This window comes from Pristiophorus japonicus, chromosome 19 (assembly GCF_044704955.1).
Source record: "Pristiophorus japonicus isolate sPriJap1 chromosome 19, sPriJap1.hap1, whole genome shotgun sequence".
NCBI classification, from domain to species: Eukaryota; Metazoa; Chordata; class Chondrichthyes; family Pristiophoridae; genus Pristiophorus; species Pristiophorus japonicus.
Window position 1 is genome coordinate 57726036 of NC_091995.1, and position 15418 is coordinate 57741453.

At 46.5% G+C, this 15418-nt stretch overlaps 1 pseudogene; it reads right to left on the reverse strand.

Moving 5' to 3' along the window:
- The window catches only part of LOC139230231 (NLR family CARD domain-containing protein 3-like), a 130736-nt pseudogene that overhangs the window by 90638 nt on the left and 24680 nt on the right, over nt 1–15418 (reverse strand).

A 15418-nucleotide genomic window follows, 5' to 3' on the forward strand; every position in this document is an offset into this window, starting at 1 on the left:
CATCTTGCTAGTGGCTTTCTCCCTAGGTTATGGCACGTCCGCTGCCATCTTGGTACAGGAGCAGAGAGTGGGCGGGGCTTCAAGGTCACCAGGGGAGAAAATCATTTCCTCATTGATTTATTCTCGCTCTGCACACAGCGGGTGAAGAGCTGAACTGTGTGGGATGGGAATTTACAGCTTTGGGGGAACAAAAGAGGAAAGAATGTTCCATAGTAACTAGTATCCTGTACTTACAGTGCTGACTGTTGTTAACTCATTTTACAGGATATTAGATGAGGAACATTTGCAAATGGGAAACTCGAATCAAATATGATGTCAAGATCTGACAGTCACTCGATTCATCAGGACCTGAATATCATCGGCTTTTCAAAGTAGGAGAAATCTTTGCCTGTTCTGTCTGTCGGAAAAGATTTTAAACATCAGTGTGACCGAGACACACACACTAGAGTGAGTGTTCCAGTGCACTGACTGTGGAAAGAGCTTTAACCAGTTACACGGCCTGAAAAACATCACAGCGTTGACAGCAGGGAGAAACCGTACAAGTGTTGTGTGTGTGGACCAGGCTTCAATTGATCGTCCAACCTGGAGAGACACAAGGACACCCGCACCACAGAGAAACCATGGAAAAGCGGGGACTGTTGAAGGAATTCAATTACCCATCCCTGCTGGAAACTCAACACAGTCACACTGGAGAGAGGCCGTTCCCCCTGCCTGAGTGTGGGAAAGGATTCACTCGGTCATCCCACCTGCTGACACACCAGCAAGTTCACACTGATGAGACCTTGTAAATGCTCTGACTGTGGGAAAAGCTTTAAAAGCTCTAGGGTGATAATTCAACACCAGCGAGAAAGGCCATTCATCTGCTTTGTGTGTGGGAAAGGATTCATTCAGTCATCCTACCTGCTGACACACCAACGAGTTCACAAGTGACTACAGGGGTTGGATTCTGCTGTTAATCACATCCAGGTTCATGTTCTTGTTCACTCTGACAGTTGGGGTTTATTGCTGCTGATGTTAATAACCCCTATAACTGGGTTGGAGGTTAATTTTCTGCCCATCACAGAATCACAAAATGGTTACGGCACAAAAGGATGCCTTGCGGCCCGTTGAGCCTGTGCCGGCTCTCCGCAAGAGCACCTCAACTAGTCCCACTGCCCCACCTTTTCCCCGTAGCATTGCAACATTTTAGTTCAGGTACTTATCCAATTCTTTTTTTGAAAGCCACGATTGAATCTGCCTCCACCACCATTTCAGGCAGTGCATTCTAGATCCTAATCACTTGCTGCGTAAAAACAATTTTCCTCATGTCGTCTTTGGTTCCTTAGCCAATCACCTTGAATCTGTGTCCTCTGGTTTTCAACCCTTCCACCAATGGGAAAAGTTTCTCTCTATCTACTCTGTCTAGACCCATCATGATTTTGAACACCTCTATCAAATCTCACATCCTTCTCTGCTCTAAGGAGAATAATCCCAGCTTCTCCACTCTATCCACGTATCTGAAGTCCCTCATCCCTGGAAGCATTCTTGTAAATCGTTCTTGCACCCTCTGTCAAACAACTGTCAAATAAATCAGCTTTGTTTCCCACATAGTGAGTTGATTGCTTGATGTCACCAAGAGGAGAATAATTGATGTCCTGTTACTGACTCTTCCATTTGTGAGCCTTTTCTCCTTTGTTAAAGGAAGACTTGTGTTTATAAAGTGCCTTTCACGGTCTCAGGACGTCCCAAAGCCCATTACAACCAATGAAATACCTTTTACTTGCAGTCGCTGCTGTAATAGAGGAAATGCAGCAACCAACAGTAGCTCCCTCAAACAGCAATGTGATGATGACCAGATAATCTGCTTCAGTAGGTTGGTTAAGGGATAAAAGTTCGACAGGGCACCGGGGAGGACTCCCCTTTTCTTCAAAAAACGTCATGGGATCTTTTACTCCCACTTGGGAGGTCAGATGGGGCCTCGGTTCAATGTCTCATGTGAAAGACGGCACCTGACAGTGCAACACTCCCTCTGTACTGCATTGGAAAGTCAGCCTAGATTTTATGCTCAAGGGTCTGGACACGGACTTGAACCAAAACCTACTGACTCAGAGACCAGAGTGCTACCACTGAGCCATGACCAACACCTCATTACTCCGGATTATTTCAGTTCTCTTACCATCGGTTATTCTCATGGACAGGTCTGACCTCCCCTTACCTTCCAGAGCACCTCTCTTAGCCTTGGGATCCAGGGAAGGTATTGGTAACATGCCCATGTACCTGCTCAGGGAGTGTTTGATGGGACATTGTAGAGGGAGCTTTACTCTGTATTTAACCCGTGCTGCATCTGCCCTGCAGTGTTTCATGGGACAGTGTTCAGGGAGCTTTAGTCTGTATTTAAGCCGTGCTGTAGCCGACTGGGAGTATTTGATGCGACAGTGTCGAGGCAGCCTTACTCTGTATCTAACCCATGCTGTACCTGCCTTGGGAGTGTTTGATGGGACAGCGTAGAGGGAGCATTACTCTGTATCTAACTCGTGTTGGACCTGCTCTGGGAGTGATTCATGGTAAAGTGTAAAGGAGTTTTGCTCTGAATCTAACCCAAGCTGTAGACGTCCTGGAAATATTTGATGGGACAATGCAGAGGGAGCTTTACTCTGTATCTAACCCAAGCTGTACTAGGCCTGGGAGTGGTTGATGGGACAGTGTAAAAAGAACATAACATAAGAAATAGGAACAAGAGTAGGCCATACGGCCCCTGGAGTCTGCTCCGCCTTTCAATAAGATCATGGCTGATCTGATCATGGACTCAAAGCTCCACTTCCCTGCCCGCTCGCCATAACCCCTTATCCCCTTATCATTTAAGAAACTGTCTATTTCTGTCTTAAATTTATTCAATGTCCAAGCTTCCACAGCTCTCTAAGGCAGCAAATTCCACAAATTTACAACCCGCAGAAGAAATTTCTCCTCATCTCTGTTCTAAATGGGTGGCCCCTTATTCTAAGATCATGCCCTCTAGTTCTAGTCTCCCCCATCAGTGGAAACATCCTCTCTGCATCCACCTTGTCAAGCCCCCTCATAATCTTATATATTTCAATAAGATCACCTCTCATTCTTCTGAATTCCAAATGAGTAGAGGCCCAACCTATTCAACCTTTCCTCATCAGCCAACCCCCTCATCCCTGGAAACAACCGAGTGAACCTTTTCTGAACTGTCTCCAAAGCAAGTATATCCTTTCGTAAATATGGAAACCAAAACTGCTTCCAGTATTCCAGGTGTGGCCTCACCAATACCTTATATAGCTCTAGCAAGACTTCCCTGCTTTTATACTCCATCCCCTTTGCAATAAAGGCCAAGATACCATTGGTCTTCCTGATCACTTGCTGTACCTGCATACTATCCTTTTGTGTTTCATGCACAAGTACCCCCAGGTCCTGCTGTACTGCGGCACTTTGCAATCTTTCTCCATTTAAATAATAACTTGCTCTTTGATTTTTTTTCTGCCAAAGCGCATGACCTTGCACTGAATTAGACTCCATCTCCCAAATTTTTGCCCACTCACTTAGCCTGTCTATGTCCGTTTGCAGATTTTTTGTGTTCTCCTCACACATTGCTTTTCCTCCTATCTTTGTATCATCAGCAAACTTGGCAACGTTACACCCAGTCCCTTCTTCCAAGTTATTAAATATAGATTGTAAATAGTTGGGGTCCAGCACTGATCCCTGTGGCACCCCACAAGATACTGGTTGCCAACCAGAGAATGAACCATTTATCCCAACCTAGAAGGAGCTTTACTCTATATCTAATCCATGCTGTGCCAGTCCCGGGAGTATTTGTTGGGACATTGCAGAGGAGCTTTACTCTGTATCTAACCCGAGCTGTACCAGCCGTGGGAATGTTTGATGGGGCGGCATAGAGGGAGCTTTACTCTATACCTAACCCAGGCTACAACTACCCTGGGTTTGTTTAGTTTGACAGCATTGAGTGAGCTTTACCCTATATCTAACCCTTGCTGTACCTGCCCTGGGGTTTTTGATGCGACAGTGTAGAGTGAGCTTAAGTCAATATATAACCCGTGCTGTACCTTCCTGGGAGTGTTTGATGGGACTGTGCAGAGAGAGCTTTACTCTGTATCTAACACGTGCTGTACCCGACAGGAGATTGTTTGACGGGGCAGTGTAGAGGGAGCTTTCCTCTGCATCTAACTCATGCTGTACCTGCAGCTGGGAGTGATTCATGGTAAAGTTTAGAGGAGCTTTACTCTGCATCTAATCCGTGCTGTGCCTGTCCTGGGAGTATTTGATGGGACAGTGGAGATGGAGCTTTACTGTGTACCTAACCCATGCTGCACCTGTCCTGGGAATGTTTGATGGGGCAGCGTAGAGGGAACATTACTCTGTATCTAACCCTTGCTGTACCTGCTCTGGGAGTGATTGATGGGACAGTGTAGAAGGAGCTTAACTCTGCATCTAACTCATGCTGTACCTGCTTTGGGAGTGATTCATGGTAATGTGTAGAGGAGCTTTACTCTGTATCTAATCCATGCTGTGCCTGTCCTGAGAGTATTTGATGGGACATTGCAGAGGAACTTTACTCTATATCTAACCTGAACTGTACCGGCCATGGGAGTGTGTAGAGGGAGCTTAACTCTGCATCTAACTCATGCTGTACCTGCACCTGGAAGTGTTTGATGGGACAGTTTAGAGGAGCTTAACTCTGTATCTAACCCATGCTGTTCCTGTCCTGGGAATGTTTGATCGGCCAGCATAGAGGGAGCTTTGCTCTGTATCTAACCCGTGCTGTACTTGCCCTGGGAGTGATTGATGGGACAGTGTTATCAGAGCTTTATTGCAAAGGGGATGGAGTATAAAAGCAGGGAAGTCTTGCTACAGTTATACAGGGTATTCGTGGGGCCACACCTGGAATACTTTGTGCAGTTTTGGTTTCCATATTTGAGAAAGGATATACTTGCTTGGGCAGCAGTTCAGAGAAGGTTCACTCGGATGATTCCGGAGATGACGGGGTTGACTTATGAGGAAAGGTTGAGTAGGTTGGGCCTCTACTCATTGGAATTGCAGAAGAATGAGAGGTGATCTTATCGAAATGTATAAGATTATGAGAGGGCTTGACCAGTGGATGCAGAGGATGTTTCCACTGATAGAGGAGACTAGGACTAGGGGGTATAATCTTAGAATAAGGGGCCACCCATTAAAACTGAGATGAGGAGGAACCTCTTCTCTCGGAGGGCTGTAAATCTGTGGAATTTGCTGCCTCAGAGAGCTGTGGAATCTGGGTCATTGAATAAATTTAAGGGGTTATGGGGAGCAGGCAGGGAAGTGAATCGGGGTCCATGATCAGGTCAGCCATGATCGTATTAAAAGGTGGAGCAGGCTCGATGGGATGTATGGCCTACTCCTGCTCCTATTTCTTATGTTCTTAACTCTATCTAACCCGTGCTGCATCTGCCCTGAGATGTTTGATGGGACAATGTTCAGGGAGCGTTAGTCTGTATTTAACCAGTGCTATACCTGTTTTGGGAATGGCAGACATTTAGAGACCGCATGAATGAACTACAACAATTGTACATCCCTGTCTGGTGTAAAAATAAAAAGGGAAGGTGGCTCAACCGTGGCTATCAAGGGAAATCAGGGATAGTATTAAAGCCAAGGAAGTGGCATACAAATTGGCCAGAAATAGCAGTGAACCCGGGGACTGGGAGAAATTTAGAACTCAGCAGAGGACGACAAATGGTTTGATTAGGGCAGGGAAAATAGAGTACGAGAAGAAGCTTGCAGGGAACATTAAGATGGACTGCAAAAGTTTCTATAGATATGTAAAGAGAAAAAGGTTAGTAAAGACAAACGTAGGTCCCCTGCAGTCAGAATCAGGGGAAGTCATAACGGGGAACAAAGAAATGGCGGACCAACTGAACAAGTACTTTGGTTCGGTATTCACTAAGGAGGACACAAACAACCTTCCGGATATAAAAGGGGTCAGAGGGTCTAGTAAGGAGGAACTGAAGGAAATCCTTATTAGTCGGGAAATTGTGTTGGGGAAATTGATGGGATTGAAGGCCGATAAATCCCCAGGGCCTGATGGACTGCATCCCAGAGTACTTAAGGAGGTGGCCTTGGAAATAGCGGATGCATTGACAGTCATTTTCCAACATTCCATTGACTCTGGATCAGTTCCTATCGAGTGGAGGGTAGCCAATGTAACCCCACTTTTTAAAAAAGGAGGGAGAGAGAAAACAGGGAATTATAGACCGGTCAGCCTGACAAAACAGTGGGTAAAATGATGGAATCAATTATTAAGAATGTCATAGCAGCGCATTTGGAAAGAGGTGACATGATAGGTCCAAGTCAGCATGGATTTGTGAAAGGGAAATCATGCTTGACAAATCTTCTGGAATCTTTTGAGGATGTTTCCAGAAGAGTGGACAAGGGAGAACCAGTTGATGTGGTGTATTTGGACTTTCAGAAGTCTTTCGACAAGGTCCCACACAAGAGATTAATGTGCAAAGTTAAAACACATGGGATTGGGGGTAGTGTGCTGACGTGGATTGAGAACTGGTTGTCAGACAGGAAGCAAAGAGTAGGAGTAAATGGGTACTTTTCAGAATGGCAGGCAGTGACTAGTGGGGTACTGCAAGGTTCTGTGCTGGGGCCCCAGCTGTTTACATTGTACATTAATGATTTAGATGAGGGGATTAAATGTAGTATCTCCAAATTTGCGGATGACACTAAGTTGGGTGGCAGTGTGAGCTGCATGGAGGATGCTATGAGGATGCAGAGTGACTTACATAGGTTAGGCGAGTGGGCAAATGCATGGCAGATGAAGTATAATGTGGATAAATGTGAGGTTATCCACTTTGGTGGTAAAAACAGAGAGACAGACTATTATCTGAATGGTGACAGATTAGGAAAAGGGGAGGTGCAACGAGATCTGGGTGTCATGGTACATCAGTCATTGAAGGTTGGCATGCAGGTACAGCAGGCGGTTAAGAAAGCAAATGGCATGTTGGCCTTCATAGCGAGGGGATTTGAGTACAGGGGCAGGGAGGTGTTACTACAGTTGTACAGGGCCTTGGTGGAGTATTGTGTACAGTTTTGGTCTCCTAACTTGAGGAAGGACATTCTTACTATTGAGGGAGTGCAGCGAAGGTTCACCAGGCTGATTCCCGGGATGGCGGGACTGACATATCAAGAAAGACTGGATCAACTGGGCTTGTATTTACTGGAGTTCAGAAGAATGAGAGGGGATCTCATTGAAACGTTTAAAATTCTGATGGGTTTGGACAGGTTAAATGCAGGAAGAATGTTCCCAATGTTGGGTAAGTCCAGAACCAGGGGTCACAGTCTAAGGATAAGGGGTAAGCCATTTAGGACCAAGATGAGGAGAAACTTCTTCACCCAGAGAGTGGTGAACCTGTGGAATTCTCTACCACAGAAAGTTGTTGAGGCCAATTCACTAAATATATTCAAAAAGGAGTTAGATGTAGTCCTTACTACTCGGGGGATCAAGGGGTATGGCGAGAAAGCAGGAATGGGGTACTGAAGTTGCATGTTCAGCCATGAACTCATTGAATGGCGGTGCAGGCTCGAAGGGCCGAATGGCCTACTCCTGCACCTATTTTCTATGTTTCTATGTTTGCTAAGACATCGCAGAGGGAGCATCACTCTGTATCTAACCCGTGTTGCACCTGCTCTGGGACTGATTCATAGTAAAGTGTAGACGCAGCTTTACTTTGTATCTAATCCAAGCTGTACCGGCTGTGGAAGTGATTGATGGGACAGTGTAGAGGGAGCTTTATTCTGTATCTAACCCATGTTGTACCTGTACTGGGAGTATTTGATGGGTTAGCGTACAGGGAGCTTCACTCAGGATGTACTCCTGCTGTACGTGTTTGGGAATGTTTGATGGGACAGTGTAAAGGGAGCTTTACTCTGTATCTAAACCTTTCTGTACCTGCATTGGGAGTGTTTGATGGGACAGTACAGAGCAAGCTTTACTCTGCATCTAACCCCGTGCCGTACCTCCCCTGGAGTTGTTTGATGCGACAGTGTAGAGTGAGCTTAAGTCAGTATATAACCCGTGCTGTACCTGTCCTCGAAATGTTTGATGGGACAGCATAAAGGGTGCTTTACTGTGTATTTAATCTGTGCTGTTCCTGTCCTGGGATACTTGATGGGATACTGTAGACAGAGCTTTAATCTGTATATAACCCGTGCTGTACCTGCCCTGGGAGTGTTTGATGGGACAATGTAGAGGGAGCTTTACTCTGTATATAACCCGTGCTGTACCTAGGAGTGGTGATGTGAACCTACCTGTGTCCATTCTTATTCTTGTTGATGTTGGATCTTCTCCCGTTTGGACCTTCAGCCATGTTGGTAACAGGCGTTTACAGATTCTGATGCTCTGTAATAAATAATAATATTAATAGAAGAGTTAGATGGAAATATTAAAATGGGAAGGAGGTCATTGCCTTGTTAAACATGGTATCAATCCCTCCTCCCCCATCAGCACAACAGCGGTTAACTCTGGGATCGAGCATTTCCCGAGTGTTACGATGAACTCTCCACATTAGGTGTGACACAGACAGCTGCCCAGTGAAATCCAGCGAGTCCCGCTGATCTCCACAACCCAGTTCCAGATGGACTCCCGTCGGCCGAGACTCCGCACTGGGAGCGTCAATTGGTGAGATTTACTCCCAATGCAGGCCCAAACCAGCCTTATTCCCTAGGTCGGCACGGAAATAAGTGGATGATCATTGATGAATTAAATGATCCTTCACTCAGTTTTACACAGTCTGGCATAAGAACGTAAGAAATAGCAGGATTAGGCCATCTGACCCCTTGAGCCTGCTCCGCCATTTAATGGCGGCATTGGATTATTTTTATTCACAAATTTGTGTTTAATATTTTTGATTTGTTGAGTTGTGATATTAAATTATGGCATTTTATGAATATTATATCTATCCACATACACAACATATAGCTGGGTGTAATTCCTCTGGTCTCTATTAGCAGTGACATTGTCCGTGTGTTCAGGGAGATGTGACCTGCTTGCTGCTCCTATTTGAATATATTGACCATATCTCATGGTGTCAGCACCTGATTAGTGAGCTCCGCAGGGCAGGCCACATTGTTCGCATGCCTGACATGAGACTCCCAAAGCAAGCGCTCTACTCGGAACTCCTTCACGGCAAACGAGCCCAAGGTGGACAGAGGAAATGTTTCAAGGACACCCTCAAAGCCTCCTTAATGAAATGCAACATCCCCACCGACACCTGGGAGTCCCTGGCCAAAGACTGCCCGAAGTGGCGGAAGTGCATCCGGGAGGGCGCTGAGCACCTCGAGTCTCGTCGCTGAGGGCATGCAGAAAGCAAGTGCAGGCAGCAGAAGGAGCGTGAGGCAAACCAGTCGCACCCACCCTTTCCTTCAACCACTGTCTGTCCCACCTGTGACAGAGGCTGTGGTTCTCGTATTGGATTGGTCAGTCACCTAAGAACTCATTTTTAGAGTGGAAGCAAGTCTTCCTTTATTCCACCTGACTGCCTATGATGATGATGAATGAGCACTGTAGGAGGTGAGGACATTTCCCACAGTTCCACTGATATTAACACTAATGTAGAATGAATTGTGTACTTTCACAGTCAGGGGATACATAACATTGATTTGTTTAATTATCTTTAGCTGTCTTACAATCTCAAAACACCATAAATATATATATAATTGGTAGATTTAGCTGCTGTTTTACAATCACAATTTTCCACTTGTGCATGTGCAGACACATGCTCACCCACGTTAATTGTCAGTCCTTTCCTTTCCCCACTGTGGAAATGCAAACGATTCAGTCTTGGATCAGTAATTTTCCAAACAGTAGTTGAAGTTATTCTCCAGCATTAATTTGCGAGGAGTTAGGAAACAAGCAGCAGGGTTTTGGATGAGTGCAAGTTTACAGAGGGTGTAAGAAGGGAGGCCGGCCAGGAGAACATTGGAATAGTCAAGTCTACAGGTAACAAAGGCAGGGATAAGGGTTTCAGCAACAGATGGTTCACCTGCTGTTCTTCAGTCTGCAACCCCTGTTCACTTCCAGCTTAGACCTTTCTTTATCACGCCATCATTTTCCCAAGATCTAATTATGTGAGACAGAAAATAAGATAAATATTGATAGTGACGTGGATTGGGACGCTCTCTGACCTTTCTCCCCAGTCCATCCCCAGGACCAGTGTGTATCTGAATCAATTGGACTCTCTCTGACCTTTCTCCCCAGTCCATCCCCAGGACCAGTGTGTATCTGAGTCAATGGGACTCTCTTTGATCTTTCGCCCTTGCCTATCTATGGAAGCTCTGTGAATCATAAGAGTTCTCCCTGTTTGGTGCTCTCACAATCCTGGGCTGGTTCACCTGCTGTTGTTCCTCAGTCTATAATCCCTGTTTACTTCCAGCTGTGGACGTTTCTCAAGCACTCCTTCATTTACCGGGATATCTAATCAGGACAGAAAATGAGAACAATATGGACGGTGTGGAGTGCGACGTTAACCTACCCTGTAGTTATTGGTCGAAACAAAATATTGAAATAAAAATAATTCCATAGTGCGCAGTTGGAGACTCGTCCTATACCGGACGCATATTTTCCAGGAATAGCTCACATATTGGGGACTTTGTCCGCTATCTGTAATCACTGCCCATTCCTTTATATTCTTGGCTGAAGCCCATCCAGGACACACCCGCCCAGTCTCCACCTGTCTTTCTTTCCCTCGTGTTTTGCTTTCTCTCAGTGAAACCTCAGGCAGAGAGAGAGCTGACAGACAATATATTCAGCTCAGACAACTCAGCAACTTTCCTGGAGCGTTGCCCAGCTTTAATGACACTGATTAACAACGGGTTTCTACCTCCCATTGTCTGGGGCTCTCTCTGTGTCCGGAGAGACAACAATGAAGATCCAACTCGCTGTCAATTGCTGTCTGAGTATCCGCCACATTTGGAGAGCGGACCGGGAAATATTACAGTGAGCGCCCGCTTTCTGTGAGCTCAGCGCTTCCGCCACTGTAACCGGGGCAACCATCCTGTCACGCACACACCGGCCCCGCCCCTGTAACCCGGGTAACCATCCTGTGTCTGCACGTCACTCACACACCGGCCCCGCCCCTGTAACCCGGGTAACCATCCTGTGTTTGCACGTCACTCACACACAGTTTCGCGGGACACAACACGCAGAGCTCGCCCACCGAGATCCCTGGATTCACCGCGGGGGCGGCACTGCCTCAGTGCAACGCCTCCAGCGGTGGGAGGAGAATAATTCCCCCCCCAGGCACTGCCTGGGGCTCAGTGCGGGGTCTCACACAGGGAATTGTCGCCGTGTTGGTGAGCGAGAGACCCCCAGAGGGAGGAGAAGCGCTTGGCCATTAATCCCGACACTGAGCCCCCCACCCCACCCGCCGAGCATTCTGCCCCGGTTTACCCACATTGTCCAACGCTGTCTGCAGCAAACCACGCTGCATCCGGGGTGGGCAGGGCGGCACCGAGCATGCCCACTGCGGCCACACAGCGCGATCGCTGCATAAATTAATGACCCCAGCTGACTCCTCCCGTTCTATTGGCTGCACACAGGAGTGACAGCCCCTTGCATCAATCCCAGTTCCGCTCCGCTAAAGTCCCGCCCCGCGGACTGCAGAGGCGCGCAGGGTCACGTGGCTCCTGATTTGAACCTGTGGCACTTGAACTGTCACGCCGCAAGCGGGCCATGGCCCCGCCCACCGTGTGTGAGGTCAGGGCCCCGCCCACACAGCCCCCGAGCTCAGCAGCGGGAATGCTGCAATGTGAGAGAATAAAGAGAGAAGGTGCTGGGAACAGTCAGCCGCTCAGGCAGTGTGTGTGGTGGGAGAGAGAGAGAATGGATAGACCTGAGGGAAGCTCATTGTCATTGCCCTGACATTCAGGGGCATGGTGCTTTACCTGCTGTTGGGGGAAGTGCAGCTGAAAGATTTATTAAAAATACACAGCACTGTTTCCTGACACATGTTAATGAAGTAACTGGGAAAACCATAGATTGGATCTGGTGTTTAGTAGTGAGCCTGACCTCGGATCAGGCCTCCGTGTCGGGGAACATCTGGGCAACACTGATCACATTATACCGTCTCAATTGGCCGGGAAAAATAAAGGGACTGAGAACCTGCAACTCGGACGCATTTCAGGGCAAACTTCTCCAAAATGGCAGAGGACTTGCAAAGGTAAATTGGCCAACCCTCCTCGGTGGTGATGTGACCGATGTTGAATGTAAATGGAAAGTTATTAAGAACAAGATTAAAAATGTGGTAAACAAACATAGCCAAAATCAAAAGAAGGAAATGTGGTAATAAAAAGCCAAGGTGGCCAACTGGCTCTGTACAAAGACAAATAAAATGTAAACAGAAATGTTTCCATAAATTAAAGAAATTTAACACTCAAATAAATAGGGTTGAAGACAACAAACAAATCTAATTGTATTTATTGAAGAAGATACAAAGTTGGTGGATGAAGGAAGCCAAGTAGACATAAAAACATAGAAACAGAAAATAGGTGCAGGAGTAGGCCATTCGGCCCTTTGAGCCTGTACCACCATTCAATAAGATCATGGCTGATCATTCACCTCAGTACCCCTTTCCTGCTTTCTCTCCATACCCCTTGATCCCTTTAGCCGTAAGGGCCATATCTAACTCCCTCTTGAATATATCCAATGAACTGGCATCATCAACAACTCTCTGCGGTAGGGAATTCCACAGGTTAACAATTCTCTGAGTGAAGAAGCTTCTCCTCATCTCAGTCCTAAATGGCTTACCTCTTAGCCTCATTGTCTACTTAGATTTCCAAAAACCTTTTGACAAGGTACTGCACAAGGGGCTTCTTTCTCTATAAGATCGGAGCCTCTGATATTAGTGATAATATATTGAGCTGGATACAGAACTGGCTGGCAGGATGTCGGTAAAGAGCAGTTATAGATGGATTTGGATCTGTTTGGAGACCGGTCATCAGTGGTGTCCCGCAGGGATCAGTGTTGGGACCATTGCTTTTCACTTTTTATTAATGATCTGGATTTTGGGGTTGGGGCACAATTTGCAAATTTGGAAATGATACCAAAATCTGTGCAAGTGTTCGAACTGTAGAAGAGGCTCATCTGATTCAGGCAGATCTTAGCGTTGGGACACTGGTCTCATGACTGGAAAATGATGTATAACTTAGATAAGTTCAGTGTTATGCATGTGGGCAGGACAAATACTGAACATTCATACACCCTCCAGGAAAAGGCATTAAAGATAGTGGAGGTAAAAAGAGATTTAGGCTTCTAGTGCATACATCCTTAAAGGTACACGAGCAATGCCTGCAGCGACAGCTAGAGCAAATAGGGTGCTGGCGTGTATCCATAGGACAATTGAGTGTAAGACGAGGCGTACTGTTTTGTCCGAGTACAACACCTTAGTCAGGCCGCACTTGGAATACTTCAGTTTTGGTCTCCTCACATGGTGGGTGATATTGAGGCTCTAGAAAAGGTGCAGAAGTCTAAAGCATCTTAGTTATCAAGATAGGTTAAAAGAGTTTGGACTCTTTAGATGTGTTTCTGTTGTTGCATGTGGGAGCTGGTTGACCACATTGAGATCCACAGCGACCATATCTGCAGCAAGTGTCTGCAGCTCGAGGAACTTCGGCTCCGTGTTGGTCAGCTGGATTCTGAGCTGCTGACGCTGCGACACATCAGGGGAGGGTGAGAGTTACCTGGACGCTGTGTTCCAGGAGGCAGTCACACCTCTTAGATTAATTCATTCAAATTCGATCTGTGGTCAGGGACAGGAGGGTGTGACTACAAGTGAGGAAGGTATGGGGGACCCAGGAGGTAGTGATGGAGGAGCCTCAGCCCTTGCTCTTTTCCAACAGATTCGAGGTTCCTACTCCCTGTGTGGACGAAAGCAGGGACTGCAGGGAAGATGAGCAAACTGACCACAGCACCGTGGTACGGGGGGGGGGGGCATTCAAGTGAGGGAAGTAAAAATAAATATTCTAGTGATAGGAGACACTAAAATGAGGGGTATAGATACTGTTCTCTGCTGCCGAGATCGTGAGTCCTGAAGGCTGTGTTGCCTACCCGGTGCCTGGGTTAAGGACATCTCCTTTGGGCTGGAGAGGAACTTGGAGGGGAAAGATCCAGTTATCATGGTCCACGTGGGTACCAACGACATAGGTCAGACAAAGAGGGCCTGCCGAAGGAGTATGAGTAGCTGGGGGCCAAATTAAAAAGCAGAACCACAAAGGTAACAATCTCTGGATTACTACCTGAGCCACGAGCAAATTTGCATCGGGTAAATATGATCGGAGAGTTAAACATGTGGCTCAAAGATTGGTGTGGGAGCAATGGGTTTTGGTTCGTGGGACACTGGTACAGTATTGGGATAAGAGGGAGCTGTTCCATTCGGATGGGCTCTGTTATGCTCATAATAAATGGTGAGACTGAGTACTGTGTGTAATGAGCAAGTGTGACCTTAGCTCCTTTATTAAGATTCCAGAGTGCAGGTATCTCGTGGGTGGTCCGCTTATATACTGTGCTCCCAAGAGATGCTGGTGGGCCCTCTGGTGGTCAGGTATAATGCAAGTTACAAAGGGTTAAATACATAACAGGCTCCACTTAGACCATGCTGGGACTCGGGTCCTGGTGAATCAAATAACTAGGGCTGTAGAGAGGCTTTGAACTAATTAGTGTGTGTGTGGTGGGGGCGGGGGAGGGAGAGAGTGAGGATTGATTTAGGGGAGCAAAAATTTAACAAGTCAAAGAATAAGGAGAAGGCAATAGATCAGGGTAGCACTGGGAAAATGAAAACCTCTGCATGCCAGGAAGGGACAGAATGTATAAACATAAAGATGAACCAGAAAAAATGGTTAAAAAAAACAACTTTAAAAGCTCTTTATCTGACTGCACAAAGCATTCAGAACAAAATAGATGAGTTGACAGCATAGAAACATAGAAACACAGAAAATAGGTGCAGGAGCAGGCCATTCAGTCCTTCAAGCCTGCACCGCCATTCAATGAGTTCATGGCTGAACATGAAACTTCAGTACCCCCTTCCTGCTTTCACACCATACCCCTTGATCCCCCGAGTAGTAAGGACTTCATCTAACTCCCTTTTGAATATATTTAGTGAATTGGCCTCAACAACTTTCTGTGGTAGAGAATTCCACAGGTTCACCACTCTCTGGGTGAAGAAGTTTCTCCTCATCTCGGACCTAAATGGCTTACCCCTTATCCTTGGACTGTGACCCCTGGTTCTGGACTTCCCCAACATTGGGAACATTCTTCCTGCATCCAACCTGTCCAAACCTGTCAGAATTTTAAATGTTTCTATGAGGTCCCCTCTCACTCTTCTGAACTCCAGTGAATACAAGCCCAGTTGATCCAGTCTTTCTTGATAGG